This window comes from Syngnathus scovelli, chromosome 17, assembly GCF_024217435.2.
Source record: "Syngnathus scovelli strain Florida chromosome 17, RoL_Ssco_1.2, whole genome shotgun sequence".
NCBI classification, from domain to species: domain Eukaryota; kingdom Metazoa; phylum Chordata; class Actinopteri; order Syngnathiformes; family Syngnathidae; genus Syngnathus; species Syngnathus scovelli.
Window position 1 is genome coordinate 2,630,675 of NC_090863.1, and position 7,911 is coordinate 2,638,585.

Here is a 7,911-nt window from a genome sequence, read left to right on the forward strand (position 1 = left end):
TCCCTCCCCTCAAAGCAGAGGATGAAAAATAAACACATCTCTGTGGGCTCTCGGAGCATTTGGTGGGTCTGGCCTGCCGATGACTGGGTGGCCCAGGGCTGCTCGGTGTGAGGCCTGGGATGGAGCCACAACTGTTTCCTGTGAGCTGCCCAACCCCCACAACTGCCTTAGTGGGTGGCATCCCCCCCCCCCCACACACACACACACACCACCACCACCCGGACCCCCACTCAGTGCTCCTCCCCCACTTTTTCACGAGCAGTCCCCTAGTGGCTGTGCTTGTATTGAAACAAGTATCTAGACATTGGTTAAACATTGGTTCTCTCTTTCTTTTCTTTTGCACCAAGTAACCTAAAAAAATAACTCGCACTTCTTTTTTTTTTGGCTCGACGTTGTTTCCTTTGCAGCCACCATTACAGTACATTCTGTTTCTATCATAAATAGATCTAAATGCTGCCCTCTGATTGACTAGCGAGCAAATCAGGGCAAAGTATACCTATCACCTAAAGTCATCAGGGATAGACTCCAACTCATCTGTGACCCTGAACCGGATAAGTAGTCGAGAACACGGATAGATCTGAATGCTCCGAGCGGGAGAAAAGATGCACCTGGCACATGTGGCAAAGTTAACAGATAGCCGGATTTCCTGGAAGGAAACAATCATTTAGACCCTTGATCCCAGCAGAGATGATCTTAATTAAGATGACAGCAATCGAGAGCTCCTTTTACACTACATTTCAAATGAGAACGTTTCTGTGGTGCTTGGGTGGTTGGTTGTGAGAGCTTGAATGATGTCCTCAACACTCTCTCTGGCACATAAAACAATGCCCCTAAATCCAATCCACGAATCTCACCTACTTTTAGGCTCATTAGCGTGCGCAGTAGCCGCGTGGCGGCGCTCAGGTGGGATTTCACTCCAGCTCCAAGTAAGCATGTTATTAGTGTCACTTGAACTATCCAGCATGTGTTTCCACTCATGAGCTTCAAACCCCAAAGACGGATAAAAGCTCGCGAGCAGCCAGCTTTGAATTTCCGAGCGGACGAACCCGCGACACTCGGCCTACCGTACGACTCGTGCTGACAAGATTTGAGTAGTAATCTTGGTAATGATCACCGATGGGGGTGTTCTTGTATCTGTTGGCCCTGAATTTGTTTGACAGCTTCTTTCCATCTGCAAAAAGCATTACCCCCCCCACACACACACACACACTCCACTCAATGTAAAGAAAATTGGCTGAGGCCAAGGCTCTGTTCCGCTTTGCAGACTAAATAAACACACATGCATACATTACGTATGCTCAACAAACTGACAAACCACCCAGGAAGCCTGACGCCTGCACAGTGGAGCTGAAAAAGACATTTACCCACTTCAGGAACATTTGGGTTTTGCCATTTTAGGAGAATTGCAGTTATTTGGTTAATTATAAACAAATGCAAGGAGAAAAATAAGGGAACACATTTTACTTCAATGACACTTGCTAAAAAGCTAACGAGCTTTTTTTTTTTTTTTTTGGTCACCAGCAGGGGGAAGTGATGCTGCAGAGAGGCGAGTTAACCTGCCAGGCTAAAAAAAAAAAAAGAATAGAACAGAAGTGTAGGCCTTTTTCCCCCCAAAGTGTTCTTTTTTAGACTGAAGCAGGCCATTGGAGGTTCTTTGTTGATTTATTGATTCATGAGTGAACTTAGTGTGTGTCGAAGCAGCCAAACTGAGTAAATACAGTCGCACGCACGAAACGCACGCACGCACGGAACACTCTCTCATTAGAGCACATTAGTATTGGCGGTGCATGTTGAAATGCGTCCATTTTGCTTCCAAGAGCATCATTAGAGTTTAGCTGCCATACAGACTAAACTTACTCTTCAAACACATGAGTTGCAACAAGAAGCCCGTTCACCTTTTGAGCTGGGCCATCGAAACCCCCGGCCGGCCAGTGGCCACCTACTGTACGTTTGCCCAGCTGGCAAATTTGATCCGTTTCTTCGGGTCTAATTTTGTTTATTTATTAGGTCTGTGCAGCGAAAGTGTGGCGAGAGTAGCACACACAGCTGCACGGCACGGCACCACAGGGACGGCCTGTGTGCTCTCTTCTGGCGGCGGCAGCAGCAGCAATTTCACATCCAAACTATTTCTTGAAGACATGAATAAAACAAGTTTACTATGGAAGACAGGATAATTGCTCATTACTCTTTTGTTTACATTGTGTTTGACTGCCTCACAGCTTTAACTGCTTAACAATACCACTGATATCGGAATTATTTGATCTTTTCAAAACAGCGCCTAGGGTGGTAGTTTTCAAAGGAACTTATAAAAATGAAAATTGGTGGGATTAAGTACACACAGCTGTATTCATCCGCTAACTCATTGTCAACTTTTTAGCTAGCTCCAAATAGTAAGCCGACGAAAAAGATAGCACATTGGCTAACGACAACAATGTGTTTATTATTGAATTGAACAATATTGTTATTTGGAATATTTTACTTCCTGAACCATTTTGAACAACGTTGAGTCATTTGAATGAATTCAGCTACTTTCTACGTATCAAAATAGTATCAAAAATTACTTTAGCAGGCAAACTCAGAAGTGAGCGCCAACTGGAGCAGCAACATAAATATAGCACTAAAACGTGTTAGTGTGTTTTTTAAATTAATTCTTTAAACGCATGGCTATAACATTTTTCCTCCCTTTTTTTTTATTAGTGACCACAGCAGAAAGGCCATCTGTTTGCTGGTATAGTGATAGGTGCAACATGTGGCCCCCAAAAAGTCAACCTACACTCACATCCTGGTTTTCTTTCTTTTTTTTTTTATAGCCTAGCCCCCCACCACAGCACGATGATGTTAGGCATACGGTATGAGACCGGGAAAAAAAGAAAAACTAATAGCCATATGACGTTTTTACAAAAGCGATGATAGATGGTTTATTTTCATATTGTTTAATATCCAATTAAATATGAAATTGTGCCTTCTGTCCAATCCAGAAGTTGTTTGGAAACACTGATTTGTTTTGCAAACAGAATGAAACTATATTTATGACGGTTACTATTGTTTTTAATGAACAAGGCTTGAAATGCACAAATGATCTCATAAACATTTGGAGATGCTGTTTGTCGTGCTGAAACATAGGACTGATTAAATATTGACGATAGATTACCGAATGTGGTCACAGAGAGTCATTTGCATGATGTCCATCACTGTTTTTTTGTCTCGACCCACCCATTTTTAGCTAGGCTGGATGGGTAGATTGATGGGTGGATGGATCGACGGACGGACGGACGGATGGATGATGCCATCTGGCTTCTTGTTGCCAGGCAACAATGTTGAACTCACGAAAGAAGCACAAGTGCTTCCATTTTTCAGACTTTTTCTCCATAAAGTGTAGAAACGGTTGGATTGAAGCGAGCGCGAGGAACAAGCGAAGCCAGCCACTGTCACGGTCGGGTGTAGCATGGAGCAGGACGACCAAGTGCAGCTTGGACCAGGGTTTATTGAAGCAACTCAAAAGGCAAACTGACATGACTTAACAAACAATAACTTGACTGACTGACCGGGACGTGAAACAAGAAGACAGCAGGACATGATGGCATCAAGACAGGGAGAGAGGGGCAGACAGGACTTTTATACACGACAGGTAACGAGAGGCAGGTGGGAACAATCACACTGATCATGGGCACACAGGAGGGGAGGGGCGAGCACACAGACAGAAACCAAGACAACAGACACATAGTGGAGCAGTTGGGGACGAGACCTGACAGAACCCCCCCCACAAGGGACGGCTCCCGACGTCCCAAAAAAAAAAACTAGGGGAACCGAACCGCACTCGGGCGGCGACTTGGGGAACAGAACCGCACTCGGGCGGCGACTTGGGGAACCGAACCGCACCACACTCGGGCGGCGACTTGGGGAACCGAACCGCACTCGGGCGGCGACTTGGGGAACCGAACCGCACCGAACTCGGGCGGCGACTTGGGGAACCGAACTGCACTCGGGCGGCGACTTGGGGAACCGAACCGCACTCGGACGGCGACTTGGGGAACCGAACCGCACTCGGGCGGCGACTTGGGGAACCGAACCGCACTCGGGCGGCGACTTGGGGAACCGAACCGCACTCGGGCGGCGACTTGGGGAACCGAACCGCACTCGGGCGGCGACTTGGGGAACCGAACCGCACTCGGGCGGCGACTTGGGGAACCGAACCGCACTCGGGCGGCGACTTGGGGGACAGAACCGCACTCGGGCGGCGACTTGAGGGACAGAACCGCACTCGGGCGGCGACTTCGGGGACAGAACCGCACTCGGGCGGCGACTTTGGGGACAGCACCGCACTCGGGCGGCGACTTTGGGGACAGCACCGCACTCGGGCGGCGACTGCGGGGACAGAACCGCACTCGGGCGGCGACTTCGGGGAACAGAACCGCGCTCGGGCGGCGACTTGGGGAATCGAACCGCACTCGGGCGGCGACTTGGAAGTCTGTGCATCGATCGGCGGCAACTCAGGAAGTCCGTACGGCAATTGGCGGCGACTCCGGAAGTCTGTACCGCGATCGGCGGCCACTCACAAAGTCCGTACCGCGATCGGCGGCATTCGGAAGGCGGGGCTGTGCGCGGCGGCAAGAGCCATCACGCGCCGCAGCAGTGGGAGTGGAGCCAGGGACGATCGCGGGTCCGACGCAGCTGGCTTGGATGTCTGCTGACGTTCGCGGGTCCTGCGACGCTGGGATGGAGCCCGATGGCGGCCGTGAGTCTGATGACGCCGGGAGGCACTCCAAAGGCGGCCGTGGGTACGGCGTCGCGGCACCAGAGTCCGATCACGGCCGCAAAGCCGCTGGCTCCAGAAGCACTCCGATGGCGGCCGCGGGTCCAGCAAGTGCAGCTTGGACCAGGGTTCATTGAAGCAACTCAAAAGGCAAACTGACATGACTTAACAAACAATAACTTGACTGACTGACCGGGACGTGAAACAAGAAGACAGCAGGACATGACGGCATCAAGACAGGACGACAACACCGAACGACAGCAACCAATGATCCGACAGGGAGAGAGGGGCAGACAGGACTTTTATACACGACAGGTAACGAGAGGCAGGTGGGAACAATCACACTGATCATGGGCACACAGGAGGGGAGGGGCGAGCACACAGACAGAAACCAAGACAACAGACACATAGTGGAGCAGTTGGGGACGAGACCTGACAGCCACACTGTGAGCGTCAAGCGCCTTTTTGCTTTGTCACCACCGCTCGCAGTTACACACACGCACATGGGGCGAGCGTCGCATGTGAAGAAATGTGGAGACAAAGGAAAAGGCATAGTGATGCGCTCACTGATGGTGTCAATTACAGTTTTGCCCAAACGAGCACAGTGAGCCAGCCAGTCAGCAAGCCAGCCTCAATGCTCGCCGGCCTGGCCCAGTCCACCTCCTCTTCCTCCTCCTCCTCCTCTTCCTCCTCCTCCTCCTCACCACCACATGAAATGTGTGTGTGCCAGCCTAGCACTGAGCCTTCATTAGGTTTTACTAGCTCACTTGGATGTGTTTAGCTTTGCTCTCCTTCACCACACACACTCCCCTCTGTGTGTGTGTGTGTGTGTGTGTGTGCGTGTCTAATTACACCCCCCCCCTAACCCTAACCCTAACACCCCCCCCCCCCCAATTTAAACTTCAGTAACACTTCGAGACTGGCGAACTGTAAAGAGAATGCAGCGGGGTATGTTGGATGCCACTTACATATTTCAGTACAATATTCCCTCCACAAGTACTCGCTTGCAGATACCTCGGGTACTTTTGATGTTAAAAAAAAAAAAAAAAAAAAATCATGAACTTTTTTTCTTCTGATGCAGATGATGATTTGCTGGTCTGTTAGTTTGTAACATTACAGCACCAACTAATGCAGCAGAGGGTCATATATATAATTTTTTGTATGCATCAATAGCCTCTACGAGTGCCCGATACTTGAAAATAATGCCGTGATGGCCCAATACCTGGTACTTGCTCGATAATCACTCCTCCCTAACCACAAATGTTGTATCTCTCACGTATTCAATTCAAATAATGAGACCGCTTCAGTAGTGTACATGAGAGCATTTCAGAAGTGTGTGTGTGTGTGAGAGAGAGAGAGGTGAGTCCCCCCACTCTCTCTGTCACAATGATCCAGCGTCAGGTCTGGCCCTCAGAGTGTTATGGTTTGAACTAAACAAAGCGCTTCTAAACACTGAGGCCCTCTCATAGTTAGATTCTTCAGTAAACAGACAGGCACAGAATGAATCAATTAAAAGGGCATTACGCTGCTTCCTGTTTATTTCCAAAAATATTTACTCTCCCGCCTGTCGACATGATTGCTGGATTCCTCCTCCTCCTCTTCGCAGCCAAGGTATGTCCACACGCACCCACACGTAACGTAGTATCGGATGTAGATTGCAAACACATTTGTTCTGCTGATTTCGGTATATATTGATTTCACTCCTTCCTCTAATGATTAGAAGACCTTGCGGGGGTGCAATCACAACAAATGAGGGCATTTTATGATTGAGCGGGAATAGGTGTCAAATCAAAAAGAGTAGAAAAGTTTGCATCACATTAGCTTGATGGATGGAGAGAGAGAGAGCGAACGAGAGAGAGAGACTCTGGTGCTGAAGTGAAAAATAGCCGCAAGGGTTTATTTGACCAAAGCTAGAGTGAAAAATATCATGTAAAAAAACATACTTTCTAATCAATGAAATTCATTTATTCTGACCGTTTCATGGTTGTCAGGAAAGTTGGTGTTAAATAAGAATGCATGGTATGTCACCCGCAAGTCTGCTTTCTTGCTTGCTTTTCTTCAATCCCCCTCATTATTCTTCTGAATCTTTTATGATGCATACTTAGTGCAAGATTATACACACATACACACACCTGCGTGTTTTTCAACACACTCCTAAACACACATTTTTCTTGACTAATCAGCCCTGTTGAATCCAGCCAACAATGGCCACTCATCCTCAGGCCACCCACTCAGCAGTGGAAGGAAGGAAGGAAGGAAGGAAGGAAGGAAGGAAGGAAGGAAGGAAGGAAGGAAGGAAGGAAGGAAGGAAGGAAGGAAGGAAAAAGGATATATGAAAGGAAAAAATGTCTCCTGGATTTGTTTTGAAGGTCGGCTGTGGACCGTTTGGAATACAGGACTGGCACCTTGAGGCAAACATTTTGAGACTAGCCGTAACCGAAGCAAATAGTGTATCAAAAGGACGCTCGCTTCAATAATGTTTGAGGTTTGCTTCAAGCGTTGACGCTATCAGATGCAGACGAATTGTGCTGCTGTTGTATGAGGAGGACAGGAATTTACAGCCGAAACCTTTCATCTACGCAGGTGGGCTGGCCCGGCCCGGCCCGGTGTGTGTGTGTGTGTGTGTGTGTGTGTGTGTGTGTGTGTGTGTGTGTGTGTGTGTGTGTGTGTGCGCGCGCACATGGCCGTATATTTACGTACGTACGAGGAAGGAAAGGACGGAAGACGTTTGTGTATGGTTCCAATTTGGGCTGATTGTGTTTGTGTGTGTTCACATTGCCAAGGCTCTCAAGTGGGACAGTGTGACTAAACCATCCAGGATGAAAAGTTGTCAAACAAAAAGTGAGTCAATTTGCACATTTCGACGCTTGACATCCACTTTTCACTGGCTTTAGTCAACGAGTGAAAATTCCCCATATCATTGCTATATTTTCCACATTTAAAGAAGAACCTCAAAAATTGGAGTTTCATTTAGAGCATGACAGCTATAAAAAACATTAATTGTGGCTCAAAGAGAAGTGAAAGTGGAACGTTTTAGTTTCTCTACATCAGGGGTGTCAATTGGCCAAAATTAAAAGCTTGACGAAAATCGTAGGCCAACATTGAACAAATAAACCTTTTAAAATGGACCAAACATGTTCTGCTTTCAAATTAAATAT